The 17,665-nt window shown below is 49.2% G+C and overlaps 1 protein-coding gene across 3 annotated transcripts in view; it reads right to left on the bottom strand.

Moving 5' to 3' along the window:
* CCND3 (cyclin D3) overlaps positions 1-17,665 on the bottom strand; it is a 90,854-nt gene that overhangs the window by 72,563 nt on the left and 626 nt on the right. The window lies entirely within an intron of this gene.

Below are 17,665 nucleotides of genomic sequence, written 5' to 3' on the forward strand. Positions count from 1 at the left end.
ACTCACTCCCTTTCAGACAGCTGGAGAGCGGCCCCAGAGCCTCTGGCTAAGGAAGGGGGTGGGTGTGGGAAGGTTCTCAGGGAGCTAAGCCAAGGCCCAGCGGAGGCCCTTCTAGCTCAAGGGGATGCTGAGTGTGCATGTATGGGGGTGGGGCAGGGGAAGGCACTTGGGGGTGGGATCAGAGAATGGAATGTGGAGTTCATTCTCCTGGGGGCACAGCTGTTTATTTTGATCTCCCCTGTCAGCTGCTGCATATTCCTTATCTTGGGGCTCAATCCAGACTCCACCTCCTTCTCTGTTGCTGGGCTGGGGAAGGCAGATACTGGATACAATCCTGCTCCCTGCTCTCACCACCTTAGTTACCCGCTGCTAAAAGGAGCAAGAAGAAAGCAGGCCCCTCAAAGAAATACCTGCCCACACTTCAGACCACCCTGTGCCCATCCACGGGTAACGAGGTCTTCAAAGTGAGTCACCTAACGTCCAAGACCCACCCTCAACCGCCATGACAACCTGAGCTGGTCACCCCAAGAGTTGCCCTTGCCCACATTTCAGTTTTATTGGTGCCACCGGACTTAAAGGGCCGGCACACAATCCTGGCTTATTGGGAACTTGGGGCACAGACAGCTGTCACCTCCCAGGCCACACCAGGCCCTCCTCTAGGTGGTCACATGGTATACTAAGCACCTACTGTCTCCAGTGAGATGCTATGAAAATGATAAGATGATTTTCTATTCACTTATGGAAATACAACTCATGACTGGTTTTGCATTTTTCATGTTTTTGCAGAACCGGAACATTTAGAAAAAGGGGAAAAAAGTAGAAAAAAAAAAATCACCCATAGTTTCACTGCCCCCCAAAACAACCACTGCTAATATTTTTGGTATGTTTTCTTCCAGTCTTTTCTCTATTTGTGTGTGTGTGTGTGTGTGTGTAAATATATAGTTGTAAATACACTGTACATATAATTTGGTATTCTAATTTTTTCCTTAATGTTACCATATAAATAATTTTTGTGACATCACATATTTTTGCAGTTGACATTTTTAATGGCTATCTAATATTTCATTTGATATACAGTTAATCCTTGAACAACATGGGTCCATTTTTATATGCAGATATTTTTCAATAAATACTGTAAATGTATTTTCTCTGCTTTATGATTTTCTTTTCTTTATTTTTAAATATATTTTATTGATTTTTTACAGAGATGAAGGGAGAGGGATAGAGAGTTAGAAACATCGATGAGAGAGAAGCATCGATCAGCTGCCTCCTGCACACCCCCTACTGGGGATGTGCCCGCAACCAAGGTACATGTCCTTGACCAGAATCGAACCTGGGACCTTTCAGTCCACAGGCTGACGCTCTATCCACTGAGCTAAAACTGGTTAGGACTGCCTTATGATTTTCTTAATAACATTTTCTTTTCTCTAGCTTACCTTGTTGTAAGAATACAGTATATAATGCTTATAACATGAAAATGTGTGTCAACTGACTGTTTGTCACTGGTAAGGCTTCTGGTCAACAGTAGGCTATTAGTTTACATTCTGGGGGAGTCAAAAGTTATACATGGAATTCTGACTGTGTGAGGGGTCAGTGCTCGGAACCCCTGTGTTGTTCAAGGGTCAACTGTACTATACTCTGCCCGACCATGCTCCACCCTGAGGCATTTCAGTTGTTCCAAATTTTTGTCACTGTACATAACACCTTGATGAAAATCATTGGACAATGTCTTTTCTACATTCAGAATTATATAAAGTAGGAATGAACCTGGAAAGTAGAATTACCAAGGCAGAGGGTCAGGATGTTTTAGAGGCATTTGATTTTGATACCTATAGCCAACCTGCTTTCTGAAAGGAGAATTCACCACATGACAAAGCCACCAGCATGGCCAAGACATGCCCACTGAGACCCACTATGGTGTAGGGACACCATTCACTGTGAGGTAGCCTTTTGTGTGCCTACGTTATGGCTCCTACCTTTTGAAGACTATTCTTTTTTCAATGCTGAGCACCCAATTCCCTTTCCAGTGACACTGCTACTTCCTTTCAGGAGATTCCCTCTCCTCTAGTGCAAAGCCAGGAGCCAGCCTGCCTGCCCTGCATTATAAAAACTGGAGAGGCCGGTCCATCCATTCCTATCATGCCTGGCCAGATACGGGCAGCCGGTCAGCTGCTGTCATCTCCTCATCTCCTGCAGGTCCCTCTGCCCAGCCCTCGAGCACTTTGTTAGTTTCCGCCCATTGCCGAACCTGGTTTTGTAGTCTTTCTGGTGAGTCTATGAGCTCCCTACCTTCTTCCAATGCATTCCCTGTGCCTCATATTGGACAATCCATTCTGTTGCTGGAGAAGACTGATACCTCTCTAATTCAGTGTTTTCCAAATTGCAAGTCAGGACACTCTACTGGGTCATGAAGCTCATCATGACCACCATTTTTAAAAAAAGAAACAACATGATAAAAAAGAAAATATCAAGTACATCATCTGGACTAAGGGTAAACACTGTTTAGTGAAACGTGTTTTATATATATACTACAGGCCGGATGCACAAAGTTTGTGCAAGAGTAGGCCTTCCTTCCCCTGGCTGCCGGCACTGGCTTCCCTCTGGCACCCGGGACCCAGGCTTCCCTCGCAGCCTTGGCTTGGTCCAGAAGGACATCTGGAAGGAGGTCCGGTCTAATTAGCATATTACCCTTTTATTATTATAGAGTAGAGGCCCAATGCACGAAATTCATGCAAGGGGCTCGGCCCTCGCAGCCTCCGCTGACCCTCGCAGCCCCTCGCAGCCCCTCACAGCCTCAGCTGGCCCTCACAGCCCTGGCTTCGTCCGGAAAGCTGTCCAGACAGTCGTCTGGAAGGATGTCCGGATGGTCGTTCTGCTGTTTGGTCTAATTAGCATATTAGCTCTTCAATATAGGACACACACACACACACACACACACACACACACACACGTATCTATATATATAAAAGCCTAAATGACCGTTAGGACCCAACAACCGGAATGACCGAAACGACCGGTCACTATGATGCACACTGACCACCAGGGGGCAGATGCTCAATGCAGGAGCTGCCCCCTGGTGATCAGTGTGCTCCCACAGCCAACCTCCTGTGGTCCCTTCCCCGAGCTGGCAGGCCTCGATAGGCATGGTAGCAGGAAAGAAGGGGTGGGGAGGCAGAAAACGATGTGGTGGCGTCAGCGTCCGGCATCTGTTCCTTCTGCGCCTGGCCCAGTGACCGTTGCCTCCTCTCCCGACCGCGCCAGGGCCTTTGGGACCTGGATTGGGATGGGGAACCAGGGGTTGGTGGCAGCGGACGTGACCCCTTTCCCAGGGGGGCCAAGGGCCAGCTCCCTCCTCAAGGCCGGTGGTCAACCTCCTGCAGCCCCTCCCCCTAGCTGGCAAACCTCCCATCGTCCCTATCCCCGGCCGGCCAGCAGGCCCTGTCCCTCCCCGCAGCCAGCAGGCCCAAGTGGCGGCGAGGAAAGAAGGAGCAGGCGAGGCAGGGAACTGCGTGATGGCAGGGCACCGTGGGCGGCATCGGCATCTGGCGTCCGTTCCTTCCGCACCCAGCCCAGTGACCACTGCCTCCTCTCCTGACCCTGCCAGGGTCTTTGGGCCCTGATCGCCAGCCAGGCCTAGGGACCCCATCCACACACGAATTTCATGCACCGGGCCTCTGGTACACACACACACACACACACACACACACACACACACACACACACGTGTATGTGTGTTTGAGTGTGTATAAAATGTGTTAAAATAAAATAACATTTCTAGTTTGGAAAAACAGCCCTAATTGAACTTGAGTTACTTGGGAATAAAGAGCAGATAATCTCTGATCCCTCCCTAGATGTTTTCCATATTTCTGCCCAAATCTTTAGCATCTAGAAAAATGTAATTCCTTGCCAAGAGAACAGTATATTTCAAGGTCCACCATTTTCTCCTCATTCACAGCTTGACATCTCCTCCTATCCTTTATTTAATGATACTTAATGATAACGGGTATCTTTTCCTCCTGGTCTTTAAATTCCTGTTAATGGCGCCAATATTCTACCAGCTACACAGGCTGAAATATCCTGGGATCATAATTCTTGATTACTGTCATTCATTCATTTACTGAGCATCCACTGTCGCCCAGAAGGAGAGAAGACATGCAAGCAGCCAACTACAACATGTGGCCACATACTTCATCTATGAAGAATGCATGGTGCCTAACAGAGGGAGGGAAAAGCAATTTCACAGAGCAGATGCTTTTTCATACCTTCCTACCAAATAATTATTAAGTTCTGTTGCTTTCTACCTTCAAAATATTTTGCCAAATCACCCCTCATTTCCATTTCTACTGGTATCACCCTAGTTTTGGTCCTTTTTATAGTTGTGTAGTCAGTGGTTCCCAATGTGGGGCACACGCCCCACAGGGGGGCAGTTTGATTTTTAAGGGAGGCATGCATTTCAGTTCTCTATTATATGTTTTGAAACTTTATTTGCTATTTTTTTCATATCACTTCATATTATTATTTTTTAAACAATTTCTCAATGATTTCTTCCTCAGCACTTCAATTGTCCTTTTGTTCTTTTATTTTTCTCTTTCATGGATGCCATGTTGTTTGGAAGCTTGTTTAGACCAAGTTAATGGCCTTTTAGGCTTCCTCCACATGAACAGGAGTTCACTTTTTGAATAATAGGAATTATATGTCACGGGGGGTAGGGGCAGGGAGCATTTTAGAGATGCTTAGGTGGGACATGGCCAATAAAAGATTGGGAACCACTGGTGTAGACGCTCTTGTCAATTCTATTTTTCTACTAATGCTCTAGAAATCATCTTAAAACAGTTCTCACGCCACTTCCTTTCTCAAAAGCCTTCAATGGCTCCCCATTACCTGCTAAATAAAGTCTAAACTCCCCAATCCAATACTGTTGATTCAGCTTCTTCCCCATCATCCAAAAATTTCTTTCCAGCTAAATGTCCCACTAGGCCAGCTATCCTCTAGAACAGTTGGCAAGGTTCTTCCTTTCCAACTGCTTATCTGTCTTCATATACATCGGCTAAAACAACACGCTAGGACAGACTGAAGGAGAAGCAGGACTGATGATCCAGCTGTCTTCCATTAAGCCACACATTAAAGAGATTTGCAAAAATGTAGAACAAGGCTACCCTTCTCATTAATTCTTTTCACTTTGGAACATATAGTTGTAACTTTATAAAGAATATGATAATCTGAAAAAAAATATGATGCTATGTTAACAGGAAATGAGTTTCTTCTTGTTACTTTAAAGGAATTAACAAATACTTTTTAAACTTCTCATTTAAAAATTTTTAATAGAAATTAAATGTCAACAGCTACAACCTTCAAAGCACAAGCTCTCTGGGATCCTCAATAATAACATTTTTAAGGATGTAAAGTGTTTCTAAGACCATAAAGTTTGATGAACTACTGCCTTAGATTGAACACATTGGTTTAAGCAGACTCGGGGGCTCTGGAAGGCCCCCACCCTCAACATTTTTACCTCGACTCATGTCTTACATCCCTGCCCCAGAGTGCTACAAAGCATTAAAGAAACAAGAAGTGGCCCTGACTGGTTTGGCTCAGTGGATAAAGCGTCGGCCTGTAGACTGAAGGGTCCCAGGTTCGATTCCAGTCAAGGGCATGTATCTTGGTTGCGGGCACATCCCCAGTGGCGGGTGTGCAGGAGGCAGCTGATTGATGTTTCTCTCTCATCAATTTTCTAACTCTCTATCCCTCTCCCTTCCTCTCTATAAAAAATCAATAAAATATATTTTAAAAAAAGAAACAAGAAGTGGTCACATTAGGAACAATTATTGGTATAGAAATGATAGTGATTCTAGAAAAAGCCGCTAATTATTTTAGAAAGAATCAGTAATAATAAAGAACAAGTTGCCCTAATGATTGCCATAGAAATAAGAATAGAAAATAACTATTTCTACAATATGGCTTTCAGTAAAAAAAACTCACATATTCAGAAAAGTAAAAACATACAAAAGCAACCACCACTTAAAACTGAATTTCTCATCAAGCCCACGCCTCCTGTTTTCTCACAGGGAACCTCCGAGAAAGAAATTCCTGGTTAATCCATCCAAAAGCAACTGCTCCTTCCTCCAGATTCCCACCGCACAGTCACTCCACCCTTTCTTGTGGCTCAGGGAGCCCGTAAGCAAGTACTCACTGAATTCCTAAATGTGCACATGGGCTATCACGAATTCAAGGGTATCTACCGGAGAAGACAGCAACCAACCACAGAAACCTCCATATCGTTTACACACTGTGGGCCCTTGCCCCACGCTCAACATCATGTAGTTCCACCAAAGACTCCGCCATCTGCTCCAGTGAAATCTGGCTCTGCTAGAGATGGTTAGGGACAGGAGAGAATACACAAGGTAGGTATATTGTGTTTTATGAGCAGCTTAAAGATAGTTTAACGGTAACTTGTATGTGTTTTGTTTTTACACTGACTTTGAAGCCAACACTATAAAATGTGGCTCTACTGTGCAAGACGGGACGATCCTGAGACCTCGGTGTTGTTGGAGGGAAATGCCAGGTCGGGGAGCCCAGGAGCCCTGGACACATGCAAGCCTGTCTTCTGGACAGAGTATGTGACATCCACCCCGGGCCAGGGCGACTGCCCGTTTCTGGGTGGAGTGTCTTGAAGATCAAGCTTGCAGTTCTAGCGCTACGACCCAGCTCAACCACCAACTCCAGAGGTGCTTCCCCTTAGCCGCTGCCCGGGTGCCACACCCTGCCGAGGCCCGGGTCTGGGGAGAGAGGGGAAAGGAAAACGAGTGTTGGAGGGGGAGCTGGACGGTGAGCTCGTTTTCACCATCGCTGCCGTTGGGGCGGCTGTGGTCGGGCTGATTCATCCAGGGCTCCTCAGATGCGTGAGGGCCCAGCCCCACCTAGCAGAGCTCACATCGCCACCACCCACTCCTGCTTCCTGGGTCCTGTGGGACACCTGGCCTGCCAGCTAAGGGCAGGGCTGGGCCATCCTTGCTCCTTCCCTTCCATCTTGCTTCGCTTAGTGGACAACCCTGAAACTCTGGCCAGGAGCACAGAGGGACGGGCGAGGCTCTGGGCTTGCCGGGGGCACTTGATCCACAACATCTCACCTCCACACAGACATGCAGGTCAGACGCAGATCCCCCATCACACACAGAGGCCTGCCAGCCTGCTCTACCTATCCTGACGTGGTCTTAAAACGGGTCGTCTCACACTCCCCCTAGTGGGTGGGCACACACACACGCGTGCACAGACACGCACAGACACTATGCGCACGGGAAGGCAGGTCAGAGTTCCCTCAGCCACCAGGCTCTCCGGGCTGTCTAGCTGTTTGATGTGGGGCAAGTTCCTTAAGCTTTGGGCCTCAGTTCTTCATCTGTAAACCAAGGAAACCACATGGGATTCTTATGAGGAATAAGTGAGGAGTTAATAAACGTCCTATTTATTATAAACTTACATCTTTACAAATGGCATATAGTATATATAGGCACTTACGACAGGCCCTGGCACGGGGAAGTATTGTGCCAAGATACGCTATTATTATCCCCAACATCTTCCCTGCACGGGCCTAGGAAGAAATGAGGATTGGAGAAATCCACATCATCGATTCCTACAAAGCATACCAAAAATGACTCCCAGAAACTGTGTCAGAGGGAAGGCACGGAAGGAGCCGGGAGAAGCAAGACTGTCTGAGGACCACCCAGGAGGCACCGAGCTCACGCCTAGTGGTTGTACAGGGAGGTTTGAGTGAGAACTCCAGAGGCCGGGCCCAAGCAGGGAAAGACTCCGTGTCCTTGGAGACCAAGAGACCTGAAAGTAAAACAGCTTGGCCTTCGAGGGGGGAAGTTAAGTCAATTCCAAGAACAGATGGAGGCTGTCCCAAGGACCAGCAGGCACCAGCTGACTGGAAGGAAAAAAGACAGGGCCTGGGAGGCTCGGCCTGTGCTCAGCCACCCAGGGCATCCGAGAGTCTGTAACCCCGAGATCCTCTCCCACTGTGATGAGAATAGATTCCACATCTGAACAGTCTCCAAGTGTGTGGTTCTGTAACAGATACTGCTCAGGGAAAAGGGAAGGGCCTGGAAGGAAAGGGAAAAGAGGCCTTGACTCTCAGGGGCCTCGTGTTGGGAGGGACAGCACTCCTCCCCTCCAGAACCCAAGGACGGCTTGCGATGTCCACTTGCCAGAGAGGAATAAAGCGCCCCCGCCCCCCCCGGTCTTACTCAGAGCGGATTCTCACCAGAGCACCCAGCAGAGTGAGCTGAATGAGTGGGAGCTTAGGAAAGGGTCTGTGAAGAAGAGACAGATGCTTCCATGGGGACAGGCAGCCCGGGGGCCCTCTGTGTCCCGTCCTCCCTCTCCTCCCCTGGCCAGTCCTCTCCTCCTCCCTCAGCCTCCAACACCTCCAGCTGGGGCCCAAGCTGGAGCTGCATCTGTCTGAGGCCCTGCTTTGGCTTCCTTTCCCAGAACTCGGGGGCCCCAGGGAGGGGGCAGAAGGACTGGCCTGGAGGGAAGAGAAGGGAGAACTGGAGGGAGGGTAAGCTGGAGCAGACAACGCTGGGGCCAGAACTGGGAGTTTCTGGGACGGCCCCAACTTCAAGCATTCTGTCCAATTATCTGACCACAGGCCAGAACTTGTGGGCTGATTTTTATTTTAGAAAAAAGGGTGAAATGAAGTCATAGGTGGGATGGTGAGGAAAGAACACAGAGCTGTCTCTTGGTTTTGGGGTAGCCCCCATGTCCACCCCAAGGAGCTCAGTCTAGGAGGTAATGAGGACGATGATACGATGATGACTGAGGCCATCACTTATAAGGGCTTATGACCTCCTTGGCACGTAGCAGGGCTTTGTGTGTTATCTCATGAGCCTAGTGCAGCACATGGGCTCTGAAGCCTTGGCCCCTGACTCCATGAAACCATTCTGTGCCTCAGTTTCCTTGTCTATCTGTATATATAAAGAGCCAGGGTCCGTAACGTCCAAAATGACTGAACGGATGATAGAACACCGGAAGTCAGTCCTGCAGTCAGTGCTGGGTTGCCCCGGCGACCCAGCACTGACTGCCGCCACTGCAGGCGCAGCAACCCAGCACTGACTGCTGAGGGGGCTGCAGATCAGGCCTGGAGAGAGGCCTGGGGTGAGAAGCAGGGTCTGATCGGCAGCCTCCATGGCAGCTGCTGATCAGCCCTTGCCTCTCTTTCTCTCCAGGCCTCATCAGCAACCATGGGGGCTGCTGATCAGCCCGCCTCTCTGATCAGGCCTGGAGATAGGCCCAGAGACACTGACTGGCATAGAAACTGACCAATCAAAACCAAATCTGGGTGAACTGCGAGGAGCGAATGGCTGCCTAGGAGGCGGAGCTTTTGACACTGACTGGCATAAAACCGACCAATCAGAACCTAATCTGGGTGAACTTCGAAGGCAGAACCTAAGGTGGGGGCTGAGGAGGGGTTTTAAGGGCAACAGCTGTTTGGTGTAAGGTGTAAGAAAGCGGTTCAATTTTTTAATGACCGGTTTGGCAGTATAGTGCATATGGAAGGCTATCAGTCCAGATGTAGGGATTATGTATTTTTGTCTGCCAAGAGCATCTCTTCCTGCTGAAAAAGGTTCCCCTCCCCCACTTAAGAAATCCTATCCTATATAATCTATCTATACTAATAAAAGGGTAATATGCTAATTAGACCGGGTCGACTGGCCATCTTCCGGTCATCCGACTTCCTTCTGGACAAAGCCATGGTTGTGGGGGACGAGGCAGAGGCGGTTAGGGGCAATCAGGCCAGCAGGGGAGGGCAGTTGGGGGCAAGATCAGGCCTGCAGGGGAGGGCAGTTGGGAGCGAGATCAGGCTGGCAGAGGAGGGCAGAGGGGTTAGGGGCAATCAGGCAGGCAGGTAGGCAGGTGAGCAGTTAGGAGCCAGTGGTCCCAGATTGCGAGAAGGATGTCCGATTGGAGAGGGTGAAGGCTGGGCTGAGGGAACCCCCCCCCCCATGTACGAATTTCATGCACCGGGCCACTAGTAAAGGTATAATAATAGTGCCTCCCGCCCAGCCAGTGTGGTTCAGTGGTTGAGCATTGACACATAAATCAGGAGGTCACCAGTTCGCTTCTCAGTCAGGGGACATGCCCAGGTTGCGGGCTCGATTCTCAGTGTGGGGAGTGCAGGAGGCAGCTGATCAATGATACTTTATCATCATTGATGTTTCTATCTCTCTCTCCCTTCCTCTCTGAAATCAATAAAAATAAATATATTTTTTAAATAGTGCCTCCTTCATAGACCTGTTGTGAGGACACAAAAAGCTCATACTTGTCATGGGAGTATGCACACAATGAACATTAGCTATTGTTGAATATGACTCACCCATAACAAAGAATGAAATCTTGCCATTTGCAACAGTATGGATGGACCTAGAGGGTATTGTGCTAAATGACAGAGAAAGACAAATATCATATGATTCACTTACATGTAGAATCTAAAAAACAAAATAAACATAACAGAAACAAGCTCATAGATACAGAGAACAAATTGATGGTTGCCAAATGGAAAGAGGGTGTGGGGTGAGTGAAAAAGGGAAAGGAATTAAGATGTACAAACTGCCCTAGCCGGTTTGGCTCAGTGGATAGAGCTTTGGCCTGGGGACTGAAGGGTCCCGGGTTCAATTCCGGTCAAGGGCATGTACCTTGGTTGCAGGCACATCCGCAGTGGGGGGTGTGCAGGAGGCAGCTGATCGATGCTTTTCTCTCATCGATGTTTCTAGCTCTCTATCTCTCTCCCTTACTCTCTGTAAAAAATCAGTAAAATATATTTAAAAAAAAAGATGTACAAACTGCCAGATATGAAAAACAGTCACGGGGATGTAAAGTACAGCCCAGGGAATCTTACCTAATAATAGACAAATATGTAAATTGACCGTACCTTCGCTATGCCCACAGCCAATCAGAGTGAGTGAGTATGCAAATTAACCCACCAAAGATGGCGGTTAATTGGCATATGAAGGCAAGGCGGGCAGCACCATGGCCTGCTTCGGGGGTACGGGTCCATCGGAGGCGGAGGAGGCCCTGCGGGCAGCGCCAGACACCGCCCACAAGGTACCAGGCCATGGCCGGGGAAGCGGTGGGGTGGGCAGCACCAGAAGGCACAGGAGGGGTCCGGGTTCAACGCCGCCCCGGGGAGGCAAGGCCGGACCGCCTAGCCGCTCCCGGGGGTCCCTGGGAGCATCGCCGCCCAGGGGAGGCGAGGCCGGATTCACCTAGCCGCTCCCGGGGGTCCCTGGGAACATTGCAGGCATGGGGTTGCTGAGACCCAGACCTGGCCTCTGGCCACAGATTTCATAGCTTCGCGGAGACCTAGGGCAGGGATCTGCCTCATCTGCAGAGAGACAGAGGTTCTGCAGTGGCCCCAAGACGTGGGTGAATATAGTCAATAGTGTTGTAATGATGGTATGATGCCAGGTGGGTACTAGAGCCCAGCCAGGGATCAAGGGGCATGGAAGGACTCCCGGGCAGAGGGGCAAGGACCCTCACCCCTGAGGCGGGGGTTGAGGGGTGGTGCCACCTCAGTGGAGGGGTGCTGCACTGCAGGGTACTGGACTGACTGATGTGATTCAGAGAAGCTCCCAGTGCTAACCGGCCTTTCTCAGGCAGCCTTCACACTTCAGAGGCAGTGACTCCTGCTCCTGCCTTGACCCAAAAGCAAGCCCGCGGTGCCCTGCCCCATAGCAGAGCATGCCTAGGCAGTGAGTGCGAAGCCTTCCACCTGCTCCGGAGAAGCAGGGGCAGTAAAGAATGGGGGGCAGGGGACAGGGAGAGGAAAGAATGTGGAGCATCCACAATGAAGAGGTGCTCAAGAAAGAGGCTCGGAAGCCTAACTGGAAGGTTTGTTCTGTTTGCTGGGCGGCTGCCCCTAAGGCAGGGCAGAAAGCATGGCTCTGAGGGCTTCCTGTGTGTTGAGTCAAGTTCCACAGCCAACTGGAATTGGCCTCAGTTTCCTGGTCTGTAAAATGGATGAAGCGTGTCCCAGTGCCTTCACTGAGCTTTGATGGACAATTGAGATACTATATAAAGAAAATGAGGGAAGAATTGAGAAAGAAAAGGAAGGACGAGCAACACAAAAGAAAGACTGAAAGGAACCTGTAAACCCATTGTCACTTAAATAGGGAATATAGTCAATAGTGTTGTAATGATGGTATGATGCCAGGTGGGTACTAGAAATATAGGGGAACACTTTGTAAAGTATATGATTGTCTAACCACTATTCTGTAACTAATATAAAACCTGAAACCAATACAAAATAATATTGAATGTAAAGAAATGAAAATTGGAGTGAAATTTTTATAAATTTCAAAGTTTAAATAAAAGCTGTGAAGGAAGGAAGGGGAGAATAAAAATAGTGTTTTTCATTTTAAAGAATTGTCTTTATAGGGTGCTTTTATACTTTTCTAAGTCATTACCTCATTTTAATTTCGGGGCAACTTAAAGACAAGATAATTGTTCCCTCCACTCTTCAAAGAAAGGAAATCTTGGTGTCTGGTCCTAATGATTCAATCATCAAGCCTTTATTGTAAAGCAGGGTTAGTAAAATTTTCTGTGCAGGGTCATATTTATACTAATAAAAGCCTTGGGGGTGATCAGGCCAGCAGGGGAGGGTATTTGGGGGCAATTAGGCCTGCAGAGGAGCAGTTAGGTGTCAATCAGGCCAGCAAGAGTGCAGTTAGGGGGCAATCAGGCAGGTAGGTGAGCGGTTAGGAGCCAGTGGTCCCGGATTGTGAGAGGGATGTCCAATTGCAGGTTTAGGCCCGATTCCACAGGGATCGGGCCTAAACCTGCAGTTGGACATCCCCCGAGGGGTCCCATATTGGAGAGGGTGCAGGCTGGGCTGAGGGACAACCTCCCCAGTGCACAAATTTCTTGCACCAGGCCTCTAGTATAGTCAATAATACTATAATAACTACATATGGTGTCAGATGGATACTAAACTTACCAGGGTGATAATCTAACTTATTTGTAAGTTATATAAATGTCTAATCTCTATGTTATACACTTGAAACTAATATAATATTGTATGTCAACTGTAGTTGAAAATAAAAAATAACAACAATAATAATTATTATAATTGTTAATCCTTACAATAACCCAGTGAGGTAAGGGCTATATTATGCCCACTTTACAGATGAGCAACTCAGGGAAGTAGCTAGGACTCAAATCAGGGTGGTTTCTGAGTACAGCCTCTCTTGACCAATTCATGAGCAAAAGCACAGATTAGCGGTTATGTACACAAACTTTATAGCCAAATGGCTGAGTCAGACTTCCAGCTCAGCCACTGACCGGTTGTGTAAATGCAAGCGAGCTGTTTAACCCTCAGCGCCTTGATTTGCTCATCTATAAAATGGGTGTCCTGCCTCACAAGGTTGTTGGGGAAAGTACATGAGTTACTAAGTGCTTGGAACTACTAGGTATGGCCTTTTTCTCTGGCCCTGCCCTCCTTTTGTCCTATGGCCACCGGGCTTACAAATGCACTCTATCCCCTGCTCACACTGGGCTCTGCCTGCTGGGTCCCTGGAGCCCCAGGGGCTCCGTTCCTTCCTAAGGGTCTGGGTGGCAACAAGCAGATCTGAGTCAACAAACAGGCACCAAGCAACCCCTCTCTTCCCTCTCCTTCCTCCCCCCCCCCCCCCCCCGCCCGCCCCCACTTAGGCGTGGCTGTCCAGGGGGAATTTCTACCAGGGTAGGAGAACTGGTCAGACCACTGAGGACAAATAGTTTCAGAGAGGTATGGCTTTTGAGGCCCCTTAAAGGAGATAACATGGGCGTCATGCCTTTGAAGGGTCCGAAAAGCCATGCCACATTAGGTACCCTGCCATGCCCATGAGGGCTGCTGTCCTTGCCTATTGCACCCACGTATGGATTTTTCTGTTTCAAGGGCAAAAGAAGGTCAAGGAGGGGAAAGAGAAAGTGTTGGAGGGAGGGAATCTGTAACCTGGGGAAGAGAGCCTACCCTAGGGGCAGAGGCCTGCCCGGTCTAGCCTGAGCCCAGAGGAGACCTAAGAGGTATTTTATGGGTCAAAAGTAGCTCTCTGCGCCTTGGTATGTAGATAGCTGGGGATGGGGTGGAGGAGAGGCCTCACCCAGCCAGATGGCGGCTGAAGGTGGCGCTCTTCACCCAGTCCAGCTGCCTCTGGAGGACACACTGGGCAACAGCCCCACCTGGTGGACGGACGGACCACCAAGGGCCAGGGAGCGTGGAGGAGAGAAGCCTGGCAAGGAAGGGATGAAGCGGGCGGTTTAGAGGTGCAAGGACTTTAGGGTCTCCTCCAAATCATGTGCTCTAGACTCTCTCACAGGAGGAACTGACTTCTTCGGAAGGGAATTGGGCAATTATCTGTTAGAAAGTTCTTACGCTTTTTAGAAACCTGCCTCCACTGGCCCCCCCTCCCTGGGGGACACAGGCAACATTTCAAATATTTGGACACAGCCATAACATCCCTCCTAAATATTCTCCCCACGTGGCTCGGCCTTCCAGAGTGGGACTTCAACCTTTCACCCACGATGTCTGCTTTTTTCGCGCGGTTATTCTTCTTTAATATACTAACTCCCAAGGAATTTCTTCCATTTCTGTACCCAAGCCATCCTCTCCCCACACCAGCAGCATCGTTTTTAAACACATCTTTGGGCTGCAACTTCCCTGCCGTTCAGGGAGTGATATGTTGGGGAAGCTGATGCTCTGTTTGGGGGTTCAACGAGACATCAAGAGCACACAGGCTTTGAAATCGGAGACCAGTGTTCACCTCTGACCTCTGCCACCACTAGCTGTGGGACCCTCGGGCAAGTTTCTTAGCCTTCCTGAGCCTGTTTCCTCATCTGTAAACTGGGAGTGGGGGTATTTACGACCTGAAGATGCGGGGAGCAGTAAATGAGATTACGCAGGCAAAAGATTTAGGACAGCTTCTGGCGCCATCACCCCCTGCTCCTAAGTGGCCTTATAACCACAGTCCTCTGAGGAATGCAGGGCTGCAGGGAGTGCTTTGGGGAAGAGGAAGGTGAAAGGGCAGAAGGTGAAAAGGAGACTCTCTGGAGTCAGGCAGCCTTTCCCCAGCAGCAAGAGTCCCAGGTGAAAGCCCCAGAAAGGTTACCTCGTTCTGATACCATTTCCAGCCTGTCTCTGGCCACACCCCCCTGCTGAAATGGGGCAGGCCCCGACAGCTCTTTAAAACTCAGAGGGTTTAAATGTCTTTGAGGGCAAGAGAAACACACCAAAATAAACACATCTACCCGCTGGGCACTGAAAGGGAAACTTGGCAGGGGCCCCAGAACTTTCCCCACCCCAGCCCGCCCTACACTTCCTCTTGTGGTTTCTCAAGAGTACAACCTGTTCTCTCCCCCGAGTCAGAAGTGTGCCGGGCGCAGGGGGCTGGGGCACCCGAAGGTTCCCCTGCACCCACCTATGAGGAGGAGGAAGGGGGTATGAGTGGCAGAGGAGCAGCCTGGAGGCCGGCACAGTTCTGAATGTCCACATTCTCCTTACCTGTTTCCATCACACACCGCTCTCTCAAAGACACATGCTGGGGTGGACTGACTACAGGCAGAGAAGGCAGCCCCCGGGCTTCCCCAGATCTGTGCAGAGGGCTCCTGTGAGAAACCTGGAGTCTCGGAAAGGTAATGGGACAATGGCTGGAATCCATGGAACCTCTGTCCTGTGGCCTGGTTTTTATAATGGCCACTGTCCCAGCCTGCCTGGAAGTATGGGGTCAGATCCACCGAGGCAGCTTTGGGATGCAGCAGCTGTGGGGAGGAGGTGAGCATCTTAAGACTGCTTCCACTCCTTGACCGGCTTCCTTAGTCAGCTACCAAGAAGGGCTGCTCCTCCTGGAATCTAGAATGTGAGGTTCTCTGCTATTCTTTTTTTTTTTTTTAAATATACTTTTATTGATTTCAGAGAGGAAGGGAGAGGGGGAGAGAGCTAGAAACATCAATGATGAGAGAGAATCATTGATCGGCTGCCTCCTGCACGCCCCCTACTGGGGATTGAGCCCGCAACCTGGACATGTGCCCTTGACTGGAATCAACCCGGGACCCTTCAGTCTGCAGGCCAACGCTCTATCCACTGAGCCAAACCAGCTAGGGCTCTCTGCTATTCTTAAAGATTCCCAACAAAAGAGGCATCTTGGTTTCCCACCTCCCAGATTCTGGCACATCACATCTATATTGAGTTCTTTCTTACATCAAACCCTGGTCTGCTCCTCTTGGTGACTAGGGCTAAGGAAAAACATACACACACACACACACACACACACACACACACACACACACACGGCCATTAGGACAGGATACAGGATACCAGCTCTGTGCAGTCACCCCAACCCTACCAAGCCTACTCTAGACCTGCTGGGCTCCCTGTAAAAGGCATCAGCACACATGCTCAGCTAACAGATTAGTCCCTTTTGGACACTCCAAGGCCCTTGGCTCCAGTGCATACTCTGTGTGGTCAGTCAAGGAGGCAGGTTTGCCTACTGGTTAAGAACAGGGCCTTCCCAGTCAAATGACCTAGGTTTAAATCCCAGCCCTGCCCTTTCCTTCTGGGGTCCTCTTTAGGAATATTGCTTCTTTCCTCTTTGCCTGAGTCTCCTCCAAGTACTTACCTCATAGGACTCCTCGGAGAATTAAATAAGACATTACACCTAAAACATTGAGAAGAGTGCCTGACAGAGCTATATAAGTGAGAGCTTGTATTCCGAACCCTTGAGGGAAGGAAAACAGGACAGAGAAGGTGTTTGGGACCATGGAGGCCATGGTCTCAAGGACTGGGCTTCGACTGGGATCCAGCTGGAAGTCTCAGAGATGCTTTTGATTCTAAAGTCCAGGAGGGTAGACGCTCTGACTTGGTTACCACTAAGTCCTCAACATCTAGCCTATGCAGACAGAGTATGGCCACAGCAGACAAGTGCTGAATGGATTCGTAAATTGTTAGTCATCTCCCAAAGGAGCCTGGGAATTGAAAGAGCAGAAATGCGATGGAAGAGCCGGTTCTCTTCGCTCAAAGAGAACTGGGGTGAGGGGCATAAAGCAAGGACTTGTTAAAGGAAATAGTCCTAGAGTTCAGAGATGAGGAATGGATGCCCCAAGATTGTGTGGATTGTCACATAACCCCCAGGTGAACCCTCCCAGCTGTAGCTAAGAATTTCTGGGGTTTGGGGGGACCAGCCCTCTCCCTGAATTCATCCCGTTTATAACCAACTCTTTTTCACACCTAGATAGGGGGTTAAATCTGGGTCCCCATTACCTCAATGCTCAGCACCACAATCAGAGTTCAGTACAACTCTGTGGAATGAATAAGTGCCCCAAAGACTGTCCATTTCTTCTCTCAGAACCCAACTCTAATGTCCTCTTCTCTCTGAAGCCCTCCCAGCCCCCCAGCTTGATGCCTTATCTCTGTTGTTCATGACCCACACTAACTGTAGGTGAATAACACCATTGCACTCTCAGCATCCAATACAATCCCAGACACATAGTAGGTGCTCAGTCAATGTTTGGAAATGAATACATTAATGTTCCCTTAGTAAAAGCAACCGCTCTCTTCAGTTACTCCTCTTGACACAGAAGAGGCTAAGGCCCTCGTTTATGCACCCATCAGACGCTAGAGGATGAACACTGAGGGGTTCTTCCT

The sequence above is a fragment of the Eptesicus fuscus genome, chromosome 10, assembly GCF_027574615.1.
Source record: "Eptesicus fuscus isolate TK198812 chromosome 10, DD_ASM_mEF_20220401, whole genome shotgun sequence".
NCBI classification, from domain to species: domain Eukaryota; kingdom Metazoa; phylum Chordata; class Mammalia; order Chiroptera; family Vespertilionidae; genus Eptesicus; species Eptesicus fuscus.